Source organism: Sinocyclocheilus anshuiensis, unplaced genomic scaffold (genome assembly GCF_001515605.1).
Source record: "Sinocyclocheilus anshuiensis isolate Anshui unplaced genomic scaffold, SAMN03320099.WGS_v1.1 scaffold2905, whole genome shotgun sequence".
Classification (NCBI taxonomy): domain Eukaryota; kingdom Metazoa; phylum Chordata; class Actinopteri; order Cypriniformes; family Cyprinidae; genus Sinocyclocheilus; species Sinocyclocheilus anshuiensis.
In genome coordinates this window covers 133,164-141,647 of record NW_015541048.1, presented here as the reverse complement: position 1 = coordinate 141,647, position 8,484 = coordinate 133,164, and the positions used below count along the sequence as shown (strand labels likewise).

The 8,484-nt window shown below is 43.1% G+C and overlaps 1 long non-coding RNA gene across 2 annotated transcripts; it reads right to left on the bottom strand.

Moving 5' to 3' along the window:
• Nucleotides 1-3,061: 3,061 nt before the first annotated feature.
• On the bottom strand, nt 3,062-3,830 carry LOC107690596 (uncharacterized). Of its 2 annotated transcripts, none has more exons than XR_001634461.1 (3): nt 3,603-3,830; nt 3,334-3,418; nt 3,062-3,149 (listed from the first exon to the last, which is right to left on the bottom strand). It is a non-coding gene; the product is annotated as an uncharacterized LOC107690596 (long non-coding RNA). The 2 variants fall into 2 exon arrangements; XR_001634460.1 differs by having other exon boundaries at nt 3,334-3,415.
• Nucleotides 3,831-8,484: the final 4,654 nt, after the last annotated feature.

Sequence of the window (8,484 nt, the reverse complement as noted above, 5' to 3'; positions counted from 1 at the left end):
GTGTGAGCCCGGATTTAACAGTTGTGGGTGTGGATGGCCTCCATGGCCATGACATGGAGCACAGGGAGTTAATGGGTGGCCTCCTTGGCCATTACAGAGCAAGCAGACGTCTCATGTGGGGGAGTTGTAGCAGATGTTGCCACCTCTGAAGAAGTGTGCGCAACCCAAACACAAAGGATAGCAGTGACCATTACCAGGAACACTGTGGACAGTGGAATGACCTCCAGGACCACCGGACCAACTGATCTAAGGCCACCAGATTAGTGAGCGCATGGACCAGGATGGCAATGGTAAGGTGGACCAAGCTCCACAGCTATCGGTGCTTGGGATCTGTAGTCCCACATCTGCAAGTCCCACAGCAACAGGGCATAGTCAATATATTGAAGTCACTTAATCCATTCCAGAAAATGTCACATCATTGAATCCCACCTTGTAGCATGGCCCACAAAACTCCTCCACATAGTCTTCAATGGGATGATTTCCATGGCGTAGATGTAGCAGAGTAACTTCTAAGTAATCTGGCAGTTGTACAAAAAATATGTATATAATAATGGATATCTGGTTACAAAGAAATATTTCAATTTTTGGGAGAATATTATTAACAAAAATGGAGACCTCCGTGAAGTTGGCCCCTCACCCAACGCAACGTTTGTGCTCCGTTTGTGCTGGTTTGTGCTGTAAACATTTTAGTTTGTGCTGCTTTGGTTTGTTAGATATAAAATATATATTTAAAGGTCATTCTCAGGTCACTCAGCCCCCCCACATGCTCCAAATTCACCCCAAAGAGTCTCGTTTGTTTGTGCTTCGTTTTTGCCGGTAAAATTTTTGTTTGTGCTACTTTGTTTTTTAAAATATTAAACATTATATTTTAGGCGATGACGTCACCAGCCCCCCTACATGCTTCAAACTCACCCAAAATAGTCTCAATCAGTAGTGCTTCGTTTGTGCTGGTTTGTGCCGTAACAGTTTTCGTTTATGCTGCTTCAGTTTTTAAAATATTAGACATTGAATTTTAGGGTCGATGACGTCACCAGCCCCCCACACGCTCCAAATTTACCCAAAATAGTCTCAATCGTTAGTGCTTCGTTTGTGCTGGTTTGTGCCGTAACAATTTTCGTTTGTGCTGCTTTTTATTTTGCTTTTATTTAGCATTTTATTCTGGGTTCCTCGCTTATTCAATTTCTTACCAAATTGTTGGATTGTAGTGGTTTTAATAGAACAACAACTTTTGATCAATGTTTTTTGTAGACATTGTGGTGTTTATTAAAAGAATTTCAATATTCATCTGCTGTCAGACTCTTTTTCTGTCACTTTCTCTCACTTAAAATGGTTTTGTGCGCGAGCGCCATCAAGTCGTAGCTTTATGTAACTTCAACGCTTTTGTTCTCACCTGATTGAACTTATTTACAAAGAGTATCATCTGATACACTTAATTCCCACCATGAGGTGACACTTCTGTTCAAGATGCTCTTGTGGAAATTGAGTTAGATAAAACCATGGTTACTACAGTTAAACCATGGTAACCATAAATTAACCATGGTTTTGCTGCACTAAACATAGTTTAACCATGATATTTGTAGTAAAACTTTTATACAAATGGTAATGAATATGCCAAAAAAAAACTTGGTTACTACACTTTTAATATACTAAAACAATGGTTAATTTTTGTAAGGGTAACTTCAAGAACAATGGTACAGCATTCAAGTGCGCTAATATTGTCAATGTTTATTGAACAGAAAACTCATTGCTAATACTTATATCATTCATATCACTAGCAATTACATGCCAATTACAGTTGCACATATGACCCATGTTAGTTTTTAGAATATGTTGTGCATTTAGGGATCAACATTACCGTATTGTTAGTAATATAAGATATAACGTCATTATATATTATTATTACTATATTATCCTTATATTTGGACCAATACAGTAATGCAGGTTTATCCTATACATGACATTTTTGGAGTCAGGATTATTTAAGTGAGTAATTATGTTTTGCTTATGCCAGATGCCCAAGAAACCAGCAGTCGACAGGGATTCCATTTTCACAGTCCTGTGTTCATCAAAAGAGGCCATAGTCAAAAATGGCAACATAGCTACTCCTAATCAGAACATCTGGACAGAGCTTAGTAAGCAGCTAGAGAACAAGATCACCGCAAAGGCTCTATATACTTTTGTTAAATTAAACAGACACAACATCTGGACTGCTTTAGGGTTTACTCATGAAAGTGATAATGAAACAAGTGGCAGTAGTGATGACACTGATTTTGAGCCAGGATCCCTTTCCCCCAGACCAAAAGATTGCTGGACTTTTGATCTTGAAGTTCCATTTCAGAAATGGATTGAATTTATGCCTCAAACAGTTCAATACAAAAACAAGTTCTCTAAAACACAAAAAAGGAATACACAATTTTGAAGCCTGGCATCTGGACGCAATGGATAAATCATCACATTTGGCAAGAAGTGAAAAGCCCCTGCACATTTGCCTTTAAAAGAGCCAAGGTCTATCCATCAGCCACAGAGAAATATATAGAAATCAGAGGCAAGTGTAAGGAGTGTCATGGCCACATTCTCATAAAATGTGACAGAGAGCCTGAAATGAACAGCCCAATGGTGCTAAAGTGTTTCATTAAGAACACAGATGACTCCCTGCACACTGGCTGTTCCAAGCGTCCGATGTCTGGTAACTTGCGTGTGCAGATATCCAAAGAACTGTGGAGGGTAGAATGGAATCCCATGTATGGAGGGCATTGGAGGCAAAGAAGCTGATGGATTTTGGAGATCCTGAGCCAAGCCATCAGCCTATTTTGGCCACCCTACGCAAAGCAAAGCAAGAAAGAAATGCCTTAGAATTAGATGACAAGGATCCTATTTTGTCACTGCAGATGTTAAAATACAGCGCACCTCACAGTGGTAGAATTAAAGACATTGGATTGGACAAGTTTTTCTGTCACTATTGGAGTCAAACACAAATGTATATGTACAAGTCATTATCAAAGACATCTACTAACCCCACTGTGAGTTTTGATGCAACTGGCTCAGTAGTGAGGAAACTACAGAGACCAAACGGCATGTCTGGCCATGTCTTCTTATATCAGGGCGTTCTGGCAGGTAATGAAAGCTCAAGTGTCCCAGTCGTGCAAATGCTGTCAGAGAGACATGATGTTAATGCAATAACACATTGGCTGACAGAATGGATACGTGCAGGTGCACCAACTCCAAAAGAGGTTGTAAGTGACTTTTCACTGGCTTTGCTCGGAGCTTTGGTCAAAGCTTTCACTCCTCATCTTGATCTGAAGACCTACATCAATGTGTGTTGTGGCGTCTTACTTGGTAATCAGTCTGCAAAAGTGCCACCTTGTTTTGTTCGCGTTGATGTTGCACACTGCATCAAGATGATCTGCCAGTGGGACTGCTTGAAGAAAAAAGCACATCGCATTAAAGATTTATTTGTGAGGTCAATGGCACAGCTTCTAAAGTCACAATCCATAGACGATGCTAGAGAGCTACTACACAGCATTACTGTTGTGGCTCTCAGTGAAACAGAGGGCAATGACAGTTCTGGAGTCCCCCTCATATCAGAAAGGTGCAAGAAATACCTGAAAGCCCGAATTGCAGAAGAGTGTGTCATCATTCCAGATGTAGAGGGTGAGGACCTGGAAAAAGCAGATCAAACGCAGTGGGTGGGTGACCAAACGCAGACAGACCTACGGCAGTGGGTGACAGAAATATGTGAGGAAAGCAGGTCACTTGCTGTGGCTAATGGAGATCATGATAATATGCACTTCCTCCCTGAGATTATTCCCAATATAATCTGGCTTGCAAGCTACTTACCACTCTGGACAGGGGTAAGGATCCCTCAGTTCCGAAGCACCAATATCATCGCAAGTCAAAAACATTAAACATGGCCTTTTCAAGCATGAAAACTTGCCGAATCGGGTGGATTGATTCATTGCTCGACATCTGTACTTCATTGAAGGCAACATGCGCATTTGTTCTGCAAAACAAAAAAGTAACGAAAAAGGTGAAGAAGATGCAGCTGTTGCAACAGTGATCATCAAAGAAGCCAATCCTCTACCAACCATAACTTGCAGTGAAGGTGTAAAACCAGAAATGGATGCTTCCTGTTCTGGGAAGTCTGACATTGTCACAATCATCCATCCAACAGATGAAGACCCTGTTGAAAACTGGAGAGGCCTAGCTCTTCCACCCAAAAAGAGAAAGAGGAATTCATACCTCTCTCCTTGTCCTGAATGGCTCCATGCAGATCCATCTGTGAGGGGGAAAAGACTGAAAGTGGAACTGTTGAAAAATGGAAATAATCAACAGCCTGTTAAACTCAGGAAATCAAGAATCTCTGTGCTGAACACATGTGCATTTGATGCTTTTTGTCAATGCTTATGTTGTGCTTTCTGTGATAGTGTCACCTTTGCAAATTTTGTTTGTGGTGAGGACTCCAACAACCTCCTCCAGCTAGTGGAAACCATCACCACAAAGGGCATCCGCTGTGTCTGTTATAAGTTGGAAACAGTCGATAGGTAACTTAACTAGTATCCGCTTGGATCTTACCTTGTTACTTTAACTGTAACAAAAAAACACAGCCGCAAAAACGAAACTTCTACCCGGCACAAACCAGCACAAACGAAGCACTAACGATTAAGACATACACACACACACATATAGCTTATGTATGTATAAACACAGAGATACAGCAAACATATTATGGTGCGTGTATTTATGACATTCACGTAATGACACACAGTAACAAGTAAAAACATTTACCTTGGAGTTGGTGTTACATTCCACTTATCCTGTGATCCGCTGTGTCTGTTATAAGTTGGAAACAGTCGATAGGTAACTTAACTAGTATCCGCTTGGATCTTACCTTGTTACTTTAACTGTAACAAAAAAACACAGCCGCAAAAACGAAACTTCTACCCGGCACAAACCAGCACAAACGAAGCACTGACGATTGAGACTATTTTGGGTGAGTTTGGAGCGTGTAGGGGGGCTGGTGACATCATCGCCTAAAATATAATGTTTAATATTTAAAAAACTGAAGCAGCACAAACAAAAATTGTTACGGCACAAACCAGCACAAATGAAGCACAAATGATTGAGACTATTTTGGGTGAGTTTGGAGCGTGTAGGAGGGCTGGTGACGTCATCGCCTAAAATGTAATGTTTAATATTTAAAAAACTGAAGCAGCACAAACGAAAACTGTTACGGCACAAACCAGCACAAACGAAGCACTAACGATTGAGACTATTTTGGGTGAGTTTGGAGCGTGTTGGGGGGCTGGTGACGTCATTGCCTTTAAAGTAATGTCTACTATTTTAAAAACCAAAGCAGCACAAACAAAACTTTTACCTGCACAAACCAGCACAAACGAAGCACAAACAAACAAGATTATTTCGGGTGAATTTGGAGCATGTGGGGGGGCTGAGTGACCTCAGAAAAACATCATTAAATATTATTTTAATATCTTAAAAACCAAAGCAGCACAAATTATTTTTTTTACGGCACAAACCAGCAGAAACGGATCACAAACAAACACAGGTATTTGGGGTAAATTTGGAGCGTGTGGAGGGCTGGTGATGTCATCGACCCTAAAATTCAATGTCTAATATTTTAAAAACTGAAACAGCACAAACGAAAATTGTTACGGCACAAACCAGCACAAACGAAGCACTAACGATTGAGACTATTTTGGGTGAGTTTGGAGCGTGTAGGGGGGCTGGTGACGTCATCGCCTAAAATATAATGTTTAATATTTTAAAAATTGAAGCAGCACAAACGGAAATAGTTACGGCACAAACCAGCACAAACGAAGCACTAACGATTGAGACTATTTTGGGTGAGTTTGAAGCATGTAGGGGGGCTGGTGACATCATCGCCTAAAATATAATTTTTAATATTTTAAAAAACAAAGTAGCACAAACGAAATTTTTACTGGCACAAACCAGCACAAACGAAGCACAAACAAACGAGACTATTTGGGGTGAATTTGGAGCATGTGGGGGGGCTGAGTGACCTGAGAATGACCTTTTTTTTTTTTTTATTAGATTTTATATCTAACAAACCAAAGCAGCACAAACGAACATTTTTACAGCACAAACCAGCACAAAACGGAGCACAAACGATTAAGACTACTTTTGCGACGTTTTGCGTTGGGTGGGGGGCCAACTTCACGGAGGTGCAAGGGTCTTGCTGCTGGCTGAAACTGTGGGTTCCATCCCATGCGTGGCGTCACGGACCCTACATATCAGGGTTAACCAGGCCTGTATAACAGCCCTGGCACCTTGGAAGAACTCTCACTGGATGGAACAGGGCGTGGCCATGGGAATGGTTTGCAGGAGAAAAGTTGTCATGACAGATGCCTCCAACGCAGGTTGGGGGGTGCTGTGCGAGGGCATACCGACTTTCGGCCATTGGTCGAAGGCGGAAAAAGGCTTCCACATCAACTGCTTGGAAATGCTAGCAGTGTGTCGAGCCTGTCAGTTCTTCCTGCCAGTCCTAAAGGGGCACCATGTGCTAATCCGATCGGACAACATGTTGGTGGTGTCCTACATAAATTGCCAAGGAGGCCTCTCCTCGTAGCGCCTCTTCTGGGGACACTTCATTTCCAGCGATATCGTTGACTTGATTGCAAATGATTGCAAAGATACTATTTAAACTGAACTGAGCTGGATGTTGACATCACTGAATTCAATGATGAACTGTCTTTAACTGAAAAATTAGTGTTTACTATTGTCATTTTGCATTATTGACACACTGTTTTCCTAATTAATGCTGTTCAGTTGCTTTGACACAATCTGTATTGTTAAAAGCGCTATATAAATAAAGGTCAACTCAATCTGTGCTCGCTGAGAGCGGTGCATATACCGGGCAAATTGAATCAAGGAGTGGACATGTCATCAAGGAGCAATGTCCCCTCAGAGGAGTGGACGCTCCATCCGCAGACGGTTCAGAGAATCTGGGAGATCTTCGGCGAGGCCGAGGTAAGACAGCTCTCAGAAGACAACTCTCAGAAGAAGTTGCCTCAGATGACAACTCTCACTGCCCAGTTTATTATTCGAAGACCAGGGACGCATTGGCCCACGATTGGCCCAACCTCCTTCTTTATGCATTTCCCTCAATCGCCCTGATCCCAACAGGTAATCAGGCGAATCAGGGAACAAAGACACAAGGTTCTCCTGGTGGCCCCTCTCTGGAAGAACCAACTGTGGCTATCAGAGCTGACTCAGCTGTTGGTAGCGGCCCCTTGGCCCATTCCGTTGAGAAAAGATCTCCTCTATCAAGCAGACGGGAAAATATGGCACCCTCGACCCGATTTGTGGGCCCTACACCTCTGGCTGCTCAACGGGAGCCTTCAAGCCTCCCAGAGCGAGTTTTAAACACGATTTTGGAGGCTAGAGCCATGTCTACGAGATGCCTCTACGCCCTTAAGTGGTCTATTTTCTCCACTTGGTGCCTAAACTGCGGTGAAGACCCTTCTACTTCCGATCTGTCAGTGCTGTTGTCATTCCTGCAAGAGCTGCTGGATAAGGGACGCTCCCCATCCACTCTCAAGGTTTATTTGCGGGTCAATCGGTGGGTAGGAACAGCGCGGTTGTCCGCTTCTTGAGGGGTGCCAGGAGGCTGAATCCGCCTCGCCCCCTAAATGTCCCTTCATGGGATCTGCCCACTGTGCCGAGGGCCCTGAAGGGCCCCCCTTTTGAACCACTACAGTCTACCAACATTCGGTCACTGTCGCTGAAGACTGCTCTGCTTCTGGTACTAGCATCGGTAAAGCGAATAGGAGACCTGCAGGTGCTTTCCATTAGCCCTGCCTGCCTGGAATTCCAGAATTCGGGCCTAACGACTCTAAGGTCGTTCTGAAGCCAAGGCATGGTTACGTACCCAAGGTGCTCTCCACTCCATTCAGAGCACAGGTCATTGCACTTTCTGTGCTTCCTCCCTCTGAAGAGGACAGAGAGTTATCCCTGCTCTGCCCCATCAGAGCTCTAAGAATTTACATTGAGCGTTCCGCCACCTTCAGATGGTCGGAACTCTTTGTTAGCTTCAGTAACCGCACCAAAGGGCATCCGGTCACAAAGCAAAGACTCTAAATGGGTAGTAGACGCTATCATGCTAGCGTACTAGTGACCAGTCCCACTTACCTCCTAAATATCCATTTACCTATCAATCTCTAGAATGACTGGTCCCGCTTACCTCTTAAATGTCCATTTGCCCACTAAATTGGTGTTTTACGGCCAAATCCCTACTAAACGTCCCATTTGCCCACTAGATGCATGTAGTCAGTGGGGGGGATTATTTGTCTGCTTCCCTACTAAACTTGCGAACAGCGCCTTCTAAAGGTCCAGCTTGGATCTACACTATCTTGAGGATGACGGAGCGCCCCCTAGTTGACCACGGGACCATTTCAGGACCGTTTTTTTTTTTTTTTTTTTGGCATTTTGGCCTGAAAATGTGATGGG